The sequence below is a fragment of the Microtus ochrogaster genome, chromosome 8, assembly GCF_000317375.1.
Source record: "Microtus ochrogaster isolate Prairie Vole_2 chromosome 8, MicOch1.0, whole genome shotgun sequence".
Classification (NCBI taxonomy): domain Eukaryota; kingdom Metazoa; phylum Chordata; class Mammalia; order Rodentia; family Cricetidae; genus Microtus; species Microtus ochrogaster.
In genome coordinates, this window is record NC_022015.1 from 23,006,405 (window position 1) to 23,019,566 (window position 13,162).

General features: G+C 50.1%; 1 protein-coding gene across 7 annotated transcripts in view; it reads right to left on the reverse strand.

The window, feature by feature from the left end:
- The window catches only part of Fgfr2 (fibroblast growth factor receptor 2), a 105,986-nt gene that overhangs the window by 82,569 nt on the left and 10,255 nt on the right, over positions 1–13,162 (reverse strand). The gene's annotated exons all lie outside the window — the stretch shown is intronic.

Sequence of the window (13,162 nt, forward strand, 5' to 3'; positions counted from 1 at the left end):
TCTCTCTCTCTCTCTCTCTCTCTCTCTCTCTCTCTCTCTCTCTCTCTTTTTCTCTCAGACTGACTTAACGACTCATTTGTGTCTCACTTAGCCTGTTTTTCAATGAGAAATATCTCAAATTCAAGGGCAAACAGACTCATCTGCAAAACTCTTGGCCATTTGGAAAGCAGCAACTGTTGGCTTCCTCATTATTATTAGCTCTCAGGGTCTCATCAGTACTGAGCTGGCTCTGTCCTGGGTGAGCTGGGAGACGGACGCTGTCTTTCTCAAAATGTCAGATGCCTGGTGCTTTTAACATCAAAAGAGAGAAAAGGAGTGGATCCATGACAACAAATGACTTTTGTAAATCAGCTTTTGGATAAGGATACTACCTACATTGTCCACCCCTCGTGCTACTAGCAAAGCCAGATCCATCCTGCCCCAGTCCCTGGCCTCCTCAGGCTCCTCTTTTCTATGAATACATCGTCCTCCCTCCCACTCCTATTTAACCCAGCTCCTCTGATGCCCAGATTAATCATGGCCCTCCATGATACACCACCCTATATCAGTCACCTGGCTGGATATAAAAGAGGTCTCTCCCACTCTAAAGTCCGTCTGCCTGCCCCCCAAAACTACAGGAGTAGACACATTGCCTTCGAATGTCCTGACTTTCTGAGGAAACCTTCAAATCCCAGACGGAAACTCAATTCTGATAGATCGTCATGCCCCATTCCCATCTCCACCTTGGAGCACCTTTGACATACACAGAGAAGGCAGCCATATTGAAGACCAACACAGTCCTCAAAGAAGTAGGGTGGGGTGAGACCACTGGCCTTACTCAGGGCCAGAGTAAGCTTTCTTGCTCCCCGTGAGATCTGTGAGTGGTACCCAGGGTCCCAAGCCCAGGAAAACACAAGGCTTTCCGTCCACTCTGGGACAATTCCAGATCTGGGTAGCAACATCACAAGGCAGTTATTCTTCCCAGAGCCCACTCAAAAGAACAAATCTCCCACATGACTAAAATGCAGTCCATTCATGCCTTAGTCTCACTATTTAATAAACATCTGGTCCAAGAAATAGCAGCAGTGCAGCAGCAGCCAACGCAAGGGGCCCGAGGCTTTTCACGGGGAATCCCCTCCAAAAGCACGCGAGCCAAGAGGGGCACAGGCGTTAAACAGCGCGTGAATACAGAGAGGGAAACCCACCTGAGGAAGGAAACAGGAGTTGATGAAAGATAGAACACCCCCCCCCACACACACACACACACACACAAATGGGGGCAGGGGAGCAGAAAGCAAGCCCCAATTGACAGCCAGGTAAGGTTTCCAAGGCTTGCTTCTCTCACTCACCCACTGTTTGGTGAACACCTATCACAGGCCAAGGTTTGTTCTGAATGGTCAGGAAGCGGCAGGAGACAAAGTGGAGTTCCTGCCCTGGTGGACCTTCCCCTGGAGTGGGGCAAATGAAAGCAAACAGAAAATTCACAGAAAACATGAAGGGTGTGAGGTGGTCTTAGGGGGAGGTACCTGGTAGCAGTCCACGTGGAGATGGTGGGTGAAGGCCCTGTGGGCTGCCTGCAGAAGCCAGCAGAGCATGGCCCCAGGGCCAAGCCAGCCACTTGCTTTGGTAAACAAAGACTTTTCCAAACAGTGCTGTACCCCTTCGGATGTGTATTGTCTGGGACTGCTTTTGTATTACAAGGGCAGACTGGAGGAGTCGTTGCAAAAGAGATCTCCTGGCCTGCAAGCCCCAAGCATCCACAGTGTGGTCCTCACAGAAGGTGCTCCAGCTTCTGCTGCTGGAGGTGATGGGAGAAGCAGCCACCCTGTGTGCTGACAGGGAACACACAAAGCCAAGCTTGAAAGCTGTTGAGAGTTCCGTTGAAAGGTTCTCAGGTCAGGTCTCAGGCCTGCTTAAACTAAGAGACAGCTGAACTGAGCAGCTAACAGGATGAGGAAGAGGCGGGTCTGGCAAGATGGCTCAGAGGATGAAGGCATGCTTGCCTCAAGCCAAGACTGGTCCTCAAAACCCATGAAAAAGTGGGAAGAGAGGAGAAAACTGACTCCACAGAACTGCACTCTGAACTCCATATACACAACCCGGCACATGTGCCCATACATCGTACACACTCAACAATAATGACAATCATAACAACAAGAAGTAAAATAAAGGGTTTATAGGTTTTTAAGAGCAAGGAGGAGAAATATGGAAAGAGGGGTTCAATTTGACCCCAACTCTCATACCATCTGCCCCTCTAGTCCCAGCATCTCTGAATGAAAGATTCCAACAACATCATAAATAAAAGGTCTTAAAGGCTACCCTAACCACTGAGAAGCCCTTCCTCCACAAAGGCTCAAGACTTGCTGAATTCAGGCTGCACCACCGGACCATGCTGGACGAATTTGACCATCCTGCACCACCATTTCTAGCTCTGCCATGAGAAACGCGGGATGAGGGGGGCTCTCAGGTAGGGCAGAACACTGATGTTTAGTAAAGGGGCCATGCCCGGGGTGCAGGAGGACATCTGAGTCCATTTCCTCTCTGCCCTTGCAGAGCCTCTCGGCCACAGGGGCCCCAAGATACAAGAATATCCAGGCATTGTATGGAAGGCACCGAGGAGCCACCCACTATGAACTTGATCCTGCAGCCAGAACCCACGAGCTGATGTCAGTTATCACACTGGTCTTCTAAAGCAGAAGGTGTTCGCCATGACTGCGCTATGCTGTGTTCAGAGAGGAAGGTGGAAACCACTGGGTTTTATCTCAAGACTTCACGGATGGGCTCACATCTCAGTGAATGATGGGGACAGCCTGTCATGCTCAAAATAGGATCTGATTTCTAGTGGGATCTCTCTAGCTTCCCCGGAAGATGATTGACTTCTGAGATAGTAAAAAGTATCGTCTGCAAACACATAAGAAAGGTAAGTATCTATGAAATCAAGGCATTCTAACATCAAGGCCTCCTCCAAGGCAACTGCCTTGGATAAGGCAGAAAGCACAACTCCTCCTGCTTCTGCAATGGCCTTTTCACAAGAAGACGCACTTAGGGGGCGGCAGTATCAGTAGTTAGCCATGCTACCTCCTCCTCGGGTATCCTAACAAGGAGGGAGGACGGGTGAATAAAAGCAAAAGAGAGGGGGAAAGAGAAGGAGAAGGTCAAACACTGCAGAGGGAGGGAAGAGATAATAGAGAAGGACACTATCATAATAGAGAGATGGGCAGAGACATAATAAAGAGGGAGAAAAGCCAAACCCATGGCATCCCAGGCCATCCAATGTTCCCAGTGATCCAGGTGGTAGGTCCCCGCAAATGGAACACATATGACATGCATCATGGACCAGGGTACTAAGAACATGGGACCCAAGAGGCATCCTGGGAAGAAGCCATCCTGCTCCTGCCTGACCCTGGAGACTCCTTTGAGAGCAGAAGTCTTCTCTTCTGTGCCCAAATCCTTCAGGGAGCTTCAGGGCTGGCTACTCACACAACACTTGCTTCCTAGAGTCCTGCAGTTTTACCTAACTCTACGCCATAACCACCTCACAGTGTCCGACAAGAGGCCGAGACCCCAAAGACACCGCGCTTACCACCCTCCACCTGACTTTCCCATTCGGGCGGCCTTCTGACACAGGCCGCTCCTTGCCTGACTCGGCCAAGCTGCTCTGTGTAACACGTGACAATTGACATAGGGCAAGGAACTCCCTGGGAAATCCAAACAGTCCCTTTTATAGCAATATCAACATTTCCTGGACTCAACATTTCTGATGCCATGCATGGCTTACCGCTCATTCCCTTCTCCTCAGAGCACTCCCTTCCAAGCTCCCTCCTCTGCACGCTCCACAGCACAATGGGCAGAAAGTTCCAGAAGCTATTTCTCTTGACAGCAAATGCTCTTTCGGAAGTTTCCACAGACAGAAAGTGTGCTCTCATACGGTTTTCATAATTAAATGGAAACTTGGAAAGACACACAGGAGCTAGGCCATACATTGTCATTGTTACCCAAACTCTCTGAGCAAACAAGGTGACATGTGTACTTTCTGGGAGGGACCCACTCAGCTGTTTCTACCTGCTACAAACACCACAGTGGCTGGAGGCTTTCTCCTGTGTTTCTGCCACAGCCCTAACCTCTTGAGACACGCCAGCAGTGAGCTGGGTAGTAAGTACGTGTGTTTTCAGTGAGTTGACTACTCTGATAGTCGGGGGGGGGGGGGAGGGCGGTAAAAAGAAGGTTCTTCACAGCATCAAAAATCAATAATGAAAATACCAACAGTGTTGGGGCACGGTGGTACTGGGTGAGCATGTAAGAGGCTGGGTTAGGAGAGTTGTACAGTCAAAATCTATATTGGCTTCAGAGTGAGTTCAAGGCCTACCTAGGCTACAGAATGTGTTCACAGCCAGCAAAAAAGCACATCTATGGCCCTCACCCTGCCATGAGCCTCCTTCCTGTGCAAGACACCCCTCAAGTCACTATGCCTTGGAAGGCAACAGGGGTTTTGAAATAAGGGGCTTCTGACTCAGGTGAAAGGAAACTGAGGTAGAATCTTCTTAATCCCCCAAGTCCTTCTGCAGAACCTGGTAGGTCATGGCCTCTGGGTGGGAACTACCTGGATGTCACCAATGGCAACTTGTGTTTACCCTCCTATAACTGAGCAGAGTGGGTTGACTTGCTGCGTGTGAGCCACTGTAGGAAGGGACCCTGCAGGGAGTAGATGAGGCTGGAAATGAGGGACCTCACAGGACATGGATGGACTTCTCCCTCAGCACCAACAGGGTGGTGGTCTTGAGGCTCCCAAACAGCTAGGGCGGCTAGAAACGAGAAGCTGCTTCAGGTAATGCTTTCTGTTGCCAAGCCAGCGATAGCAGCACTTCAGACTGTCACTTTTTATAATGTTTGCCTATAAACTTTTCCCGTGTGGTTTCTGAAATGGCGCCCAAGTGCAAACAGAGAACAGATGGGAGCCCAAGTCCTGCCTTGGCCAATCATCTCCTGCAGAAGGCATGGCAGATTCTCACCACCCAGGGAGGAGGAGACACCTCTGCAGACTGCCTCTGGGACAACTAACCACACCATAGTTCACACACCAAGCCACTTCTAGGGTGTCCTCAGGGCAACTCCACTGCCAGAGACTAGATCGGAGTTAATGGTACAGCGGGTACCCCAAGCAGCCTCAACTTTGGGATCAGGGTATCTGATCTCAAAACACATTCCTCTAGAAGGGAGAGAAAAGGAGATTGGAACAGATTCACCTTGAAGAGGAAAAGGGGGAGATGGGGAGAAAAGGGTAGAGGGGATGCAGGGGAAAGGGGTGGAGGTGGAGAACAGGCGGTCACATAGGCGTGGACTCTGGGCTGCCCAGCTCAACTGTCCCCAGCCACCTTCCGGCACCCCTCTAGACCATCAGGGCGGCACAAGAACACTGCGGCAGAGGACAATAACATGGCCCGGTGCTCTCCCAGACCACGCCATCCAGTACAAGGCAAATAAACACCACAGACACAGGACTGCCAAAAGACTTGACGGAGAATGGGAATCAAGCTGCCAAATGTCACTGCAAAGTCACAGGACACCAGGTTTGTGACAGGCGAGTAGCAGTGAGTTGGCCCACTCTGCCCTCCAGACCACAAAGATGACCTGTAGTGCCCTCCCCACCGTCCTGGTGAGTTGTGTTCACTGGTCACAGAATAGTGTACGGAACCTGAAATGTTCTTTGTAACCGCAAGTCAACGCCAAAGGTGTCCAGAAAGCAGGGCAGGTGACACCAGGCATGCCCATCTAGGTTTTTAGAAACCTGTGACATGTGGCAGCATTGGGACCTTGGGGAGGAACCCCATGTGTACATTTTTTTGCAAGGCATGGTTAGCATGGAGCTGGCACCAGAGTTCAGTATAAGGGCAAAGGTCCTTAGGTGGAGTCAGAAAGAACCAGCCTGAAGGCCTGTCCTTAGACACAAAGGTGACATCCCAGAGCTGGCTCTGCAGCTCCTGCTGGTTCAGAGCGTCCCCTTGACAAGAACCAACTTGCAAATCCTTATATCAAACTCAGGCCTTATAAGACCTTGGTACAATTCATTCTTAAAGAGAGGAGGGGGTCAACACCCACACAGGACCAAGATGGAAGTTCTCTACCTAAAGAAATATTGTTGCATAAAAAGTGGGGGGAGGGGAGGAAAGAGATGTATAGCTGGAGTGCCTATTCAGACACACGCTGGGACTGCAAACGCCTTGTGTTGTGTCTGCGTCACCCCCACTAATAGCTACCTCAGCCACGGTAGCCTGACAGCCCCAGAAACTCTGGGCCAGCTCAAGCGGCCCCATCTGAGAGGACCAGTAAGCAGTAAATGCTTCCAATATGGGAGCCATTACACATGACGTATTGAGGCACGCCCCTGGTAATTTAGGTTTGGCTTTGAGAAACAGGGTTCGCGGCCCTCTGTGTTTGAAAGAAATTATGCTAAGCCCAGGAGAAAATGAAAATATAAAAGGGGCAGAGGAGCCTAAGAAGGCCCTTGCCGGAGACTGAGTCACTGTGCCCCCCAATACCTGGACTGCCCCCCAATACCTGGACTCAAAGTGTCAGTTTCACCCCTTCTCCGTCTGCAGCCCCTCCCCTACCCCACGCTAACATGTGATGATACTGTCCACGTGACAAAGAGACGATTTCACTCCTGGTCACAACATATGTGCTCAATTCATTCACTGACACGAGTTGAAATTCCCACTGGGCTATGGGTAGAAATCAAACCAGCGCAGTCCACACAAATCCCCTAGCTATTGATGCCTTGCTTGAGCAAGAACTGCAAAATGGAGCCTTTTGTTCAGAGAGTATATCCCAAGGAACTCGGCCATGGGATTCCACAGCACCCAGGAAGTAGAAACTGGCATTACAAGTTATGTCAAAGCATTTAGAGCTAGTGGCTCAACGGTACAAAGAGGAGTCTGTATCCAATCTGGCTAGCCAGACCCAGGTCCCCTGCGTCCCAAAGGCACACTTGCAGAGAAAGCGCGGGCTCCCTAAGGTCTGCAGGACTCCTTGGGAAGTGTTCTGGAAACCTTGCCACCTAGGGCTGGATCCACAGACAAATGCCACCAGGCAACATTGGTGAATCTCCGCTGTGGGAGCAGGCGTATGCTTGCTGTAGCTACATGAAGGAATGGGGGTAAGAAGGTCTAACGAGGCAAAGGCCTGAATGGAATATATCTACTCTACAGTGTCACTTAAGTAGTCTTAAGGCCTACTGACTTGTCTCTCTGGAAAATTAATTTACAACATTTCCCGGGTCCCACATTCCTTCCTCCCTCGTCCTCTCATTCATCCAGAGGGTATACTGTCCCCTGTCCCCAAACTGCCACTGCACCAGAAAGGCTCCTATGCAGCTTTCAAAATCCAACCCAAATGTCACCTCTATGAGATTTCCTGATTCCTACTATGACAAATGCCATTACCCGTCTTCATGACGTCACAGCCTTTGTTTTATCCATGTAGTATGCGCAACAGGCAAATGCATTCACCCCTTACCCAATAGTCTCCTGGAGAGATTCTGAGAAGATGGGAGGAGGGGAAACAAAGGCAAGGACCTTGGTTTATCCTGCATAAGGCCCATCTTCCAGGGTCAACCTCTCAGAGGAGGATAGCACTGCCAGTTCAGAAACCTTTTGTACCAGACCAGGGGCCTGCCGCTGTCAAGAATGAACGTGGTCACCTTGAACAGCACCCCGCGGCTGCTGGCAAAAGGCAGCACACAGAGAGTCCAAGGGAAGTCCCTCCCACGCCCTGATGTAGGAGCACACGGAGAGAAAGTACTCTCTGTATGGGAGGGCAAGCGCTCTACCTGCAGCCCTGCCTGCACTGGCCAGGGGCCACCTGGGGCTTGGGTGCATGGGTCACAACCTGATTGTAGCAGGTCAGCCGACGAATCAGCTGAGGATTTACGCAGCCCCGTGGGAATATCCACTTGCATTCCTCTCATTCCAAACCAGGGTTTTCTCTCGAACGAACAAATCTGTCATCTCTTACGTACGCTGCTTCCCTGCATGGGAATTCCTGCAAGGTTCTCAAGTGGAACTAAACATCTGAAGGTCTTGGGAGGTTTCTCCTCACCCAGGTCATGTCTCATACCTGCTAGTGGGCCAAAGACATACAGTCTAGTGTACCTTCGGGGGCTGCGGAGGGGATGGCTCAGTAGGTAAGGTGCTAACTTTGCAAGTATGACTTTGAATCCCCAAAACCCACATTTAACAAAAAAAAAAAAAAGCTAGTTTAGTGAGAGGGCAAAGACAGATACATCTATCTTAGCCTATATGGTGAATTCCAGGTCAGTAAAGGACCCTGTCACTAAAACCAAGGTGGACAACATCAACAATACCAGAGGAAAAGCAACTGAGGTCACCTTCTAACCTGCACACAAATGCAAAACATACATGTGCTTGTACATACACATACATACACACACACACACACACACACACACACACACACACACACACACACCCCTACTATTCATCCATTCAATGAATACGCACACCAGGTCACAACCTGTAGGAAGTCCCTACAGCCAAAGACGCCAACAGGCTGTTATCATAGGCGCCCAGATGCTAGGGATGAGGCCTCCCGACACCAGACAGGCGACAGGCACAAGAATCATGGTGCCTAAGTCAGCTACAGCTTGAGGGCCTGCTAGTGATGAGCTGGGGTAATTGGCAGGTGTTCCCCAGGCGGAACTACATTCCAGAGGCCAGTTCGCTGGGACCTCATGTTGCCTGTGGCTCTTTCGAAGCTGCACCTGGAACAAGCTTGCCTCTCTGACTCTGAGATAAACATCCAATAAGTGGTATCCACTCAAGTGGAGATATTTGCCCTCTCATTCCCTTAAGGGGCAGATCGATGCCCAAATCCTATGTGACATTTTCCCTGTACAGAGCAGGGCCTCCCTCCTCCGCCTGGTAAGTACTTTCTGAATAAAAGAATAGTTTTTAAAGTGGCCTGGCTACAAAAAGCAGGGTTAAGAGTTAGCCCTAGAGGGCAGGCTGCCTCTGGCTTCCAGACCTTTGGGGGGCGGTGGCGGGATATTGTTCAGCTCGTTTATTTAAAGGGCTTGGCCTTTCTTTTCCCAGCAGGACCCTAGTTACAACACCATTCAGAGGCTGCAGATGTGTCCCCAGGACCAGTCCCCTCTGCAGCATCCCGGCCAATTCAGACGAAGGGCCAGCAGCTGGAGGCTGAGAAACAGATGGCCTTCTTTCTTGGGATGGGTTTGATCCTGTTGCTGGGGCTCAGCTAGCTAGGGCCTGCATGGAAGCCGGAGGAGACGCCGGGCTGCAGGACCGAGAAAGGCAGGCCAGAGCCTTAAGGATCCCTTTTCTGCAGTGTTTTGTAGCAAAACCCAAGGCTCTGGGGAGTCTATCCAGGAGGGCTGAAACCCACATTTGCTTGAAGTTTCTAATTAAGATGGCACCACCATGGTTAAACTTTCTCTCCTGCCTTACAGACCTCAAATTTGCCTGGAGGGGAGGCTTTCAGAAAGCAAACAAATCTGAAGAGTGGCTACCTTCGGGATTCACCACTGAGTCTAGGAGATCCGGGCAAGGAGCCTAAACACTGTGGCTTCCTGAGGACAAGGTGTGTCACTGTGCCAGGCAAGGAAGGAACCGTCAACCACTCTGCCCACGATCAGCAGGGCTTTCCTGGCCTCCATGATGACTGGGCAAGAAACCAATCAGAGAGATGAAGTGCCAGGAAATGGACATCAAGGAGCAAACAAAATAACCCAGCTGCGGCATGGCGCAGCCTCCTCAGACTGGCCACCCTTCCCACAGCAAAGATAAGATGGGAACTGGACGTAGTGGTTCGCACGCTTGTAATCCCAGCACTCAGGAGGTGGGGACAGGAGAATCAGAACTTCAAGAGCATTCTCAGCTGCATAGCTCAAGGGTTACATGAGACCCTAGCTCAACCAATTAACCAAGAAGTCAGGAAACTGACTCCAAGGTTATTAATTACCCTGAGCCTGGAAACGTACATCTATAGCATCATCTCCCTGCCGGCTTGGGAGACGGCCACTGAACTCAAGGACTGTGTAGTTCTGAGGGAAAGCTGCCTCGCTTCCTTCATGTCAACAGTGACCATGCCTCACTTCCGACCTGCAGCCCTGAGCATCCCCAACTCACTGCACAGTGACATCTGTGCCCTGGCCAGTGCCACTCATCTCCACACCTGTCTGGGACCAGAGTGCACTATTTTTTTTTCAAGCCCCACCAAAGTGAACTTTGCTTGCTTTTTTTAAAAAAAAAAAACAAGCTTCATTTCCTGGCTTCTTCTGCCCCTAGGGACACCCTTCTCGGCCAAAGTTGGAGGAGGAGTGGGTGTCTTGGCTTCCAGCCTTGAGTTCTTGGAATTTTTTTTTCTTTTTTTCCCTTGGGGGAGAGGAGGAGAGGCAGAAGGTGGATAAAAGAGTGTGGAGTCCCTAACCTCTGTGACATTGAAAGGGCCCCCACACCTATCATCTCCATAACCACAGGCGGAAGGAGTCCCGGAGGTCTTGTGCAGGTGGGCCTTTGATTTCCCACCTGATTGCAGGGCAGAAAGGCCTGGAAGACAAGATGGAGATGCTAGCAGGATGGCAACCCAACCAAGCTAAGGTTTGGCGGGATCTGAAGCAGACCTTCAGGGTACAGGGGGGGCAAGGAAAATCTGGGGGTGACTGAGGAGCAAATGAGCAAGAGCAGGAATGTCCTTCCTGTCCCGAGTCCATTACCTCAGCGTAAGTCACCATCCAGGACTCTGTGCAGTCCTTCACTGGCCCCCCCAGCAGCAGAGGGTAAACCTCTAATCAGTTCCCTACATTATCACCAGAGGCCATTACAGAAGAATCATAGACTGTAATTGGTGGAAACTTTTCACTGCCTGAAACTCTTCTCAGGAATGACTTAAGAAGGAGTGTGGGTCTTGAAGCAGAACCAGAATCAGCTAACCAGTCCTTGAAGTTTAATGTTCAAAGTAGGGGGTAAGGAAGAAAACAAGAGGGGTGCCCAGCACTCCACCAAATTGCCTCTTGCTGAGGAAGGAGGAATCAGCTGTGAAATCCATCTTCCACCAATACATTCACCTAAAGCCTAGGTACGTACTCACTGTGAAGTTGTCCAGAAATCACAGTATCTCCGAGAACTGCAGTGATTTTATTCACGAAGTGGGATGCCTGGGGTCTGCTTGTTTAGTGGAAAAGGACAAGATGTCAAGGTACCTAATACATCTGGGACACCACGGGTACTTAATAAATGCCAGGCTTCTCCCATCATCGTCACCTTCACCATGATTATGACAAGGAACGAAGAACATGACCTCATCCATCTTCATGGCAACCATCATTATCCCAAGAATGGAGCTGAAGGGCATGATCTCACCCTGAACCTGAACCCTCGTGGACCCTGCTATAGGAGCCATGCAGATCACTGCTCAGTTCCGTCACCACTCTGAATCCCATAGCGGTCAGACTGGAAGCCTGGTACCTAGCCACTCTAGCAGGCTGCTGGAGGAAGACATCACAGGAGACGGTGGCAAAAGGCAATCACCACCTGCTCTGGGGGCAGGCTCCTCGCTGGCCTGGACAGAGCGAACACACTACAGCACACCCATCCAAGCCCACAACAACCTCTCCACCATCCTTCGCTGGGCCTATATGGATCCTTTAGAAACCTCATACCGAAGACTCTCCTGCCAGAATACAGCATGCCTCGTGGTGTGTTCTCACTATGTACTGTGAGGCTACAATTGACTTTCTTAAAAAAGAAAGAAAAAAATGTCAACCTCAAACACTTGAATTGGAAGCAGCAGAAGGGTCACACGTCTAAACTCCAGGGGGCTCATAAAAGTCCAAGAGGGCAAAAGGAGTAGGCTAGAGGAAGGTCTAATGTTCTTTTCTATTTAAATGTCTGTAAATCCACCATTTATCATTATAGATTACAAGGCAGGCATCTTACGAGGTCTTTGAAATATGGGTTCTATTTACTTTGACGGAGGGTGTGGGGTTGGAAGAAACCAGGGCTTGCCGAGCACCTGCGCAGAGCCAGGAACTGCAGTCCAGTTTGCACCCAATCTGCACAATTTAGAGAGATATTATCTTGGTGTTTCAGAGGGGTTATCTCTCTTGGCTGAGGTCAGAAGATAGTAGAGACATTCAAACTCAGCTCCCAAGGGCAATTTCCTCTAAGAATACACCTCCAGAAAGCAGGTCACACACTATTCAAACCAGCCCCCCCCCCTTGGCTCTATTGAAAATTCTAAGAGTCAAATGTTGAATCAGGACTCCTTGGTCTTTAATCTGAGCATTTCTCCATACAGGTCATATATCCCGCGGTGTGCCTGCTACAGCTACAACCAGTTAAACAACAGTCTTAGTAGAAAATCCACAGGCCTGGGGAGGAGCAGGAAAGAGGCGCCCTGAAGCAAGCCACATGACTCTAGGGCTAGCCAACTGTCAACTCTCGACGTGAACCTGAAGGGTGTCCAAAGAGAGTAGGTTTTACAAAGCTCTCCGGCCGGAGATCTCATCAGTACCAGACACAACAAGTCGGCCATTTCCAGGGTCTAGTTACCTTTAAAGTGTGGTCCCACGTGGGAAAGAATAGTGTTTGTAAACTATCAGGTGTAACAACAGACTACTGTGTAATAAAAGAGAAATTCCAGGGTTAGAAAACAATCATGGAATTTATGAGTTTATTTAGCTAGCGCTCAGGATTGCGATGTTTCGGGAAAGGCACTACATAAATAACAGGAATAAACATGCCGGCCTGGTTCTCACTCCCGAACCTATGGGCACGCCCCTTAGGAGCTACTTTTAACATCCCCATAAAACACGCTCACCATAGCTTGAAACTCTGTGTGCACATTCTGTCCAGAAAGGACTTGGGCTTCATGCTTCTTTAGTTGGATAAGAAATTAAAGGAGAGGATATGTTGGGGCTGGAGAGATGGCTCAGGGTTTGGGAGCACTGACTGCTCTTCTAGAGGACCAGGGTTCAGTTCCCAGCACCCACATGGCAGTTCACAACTGTCTGTAACTCCAGCTCCAGGGGATCTGACACCTTCACACCAACACACATAAAATTGTTTAAAAAGCTGGGCAGTGGTGGCGCATGCCTTTAATCCCAGCACTCGGGAGGCAGAGGCAGGCAGATCTCTGTGAGTTCGAGGCC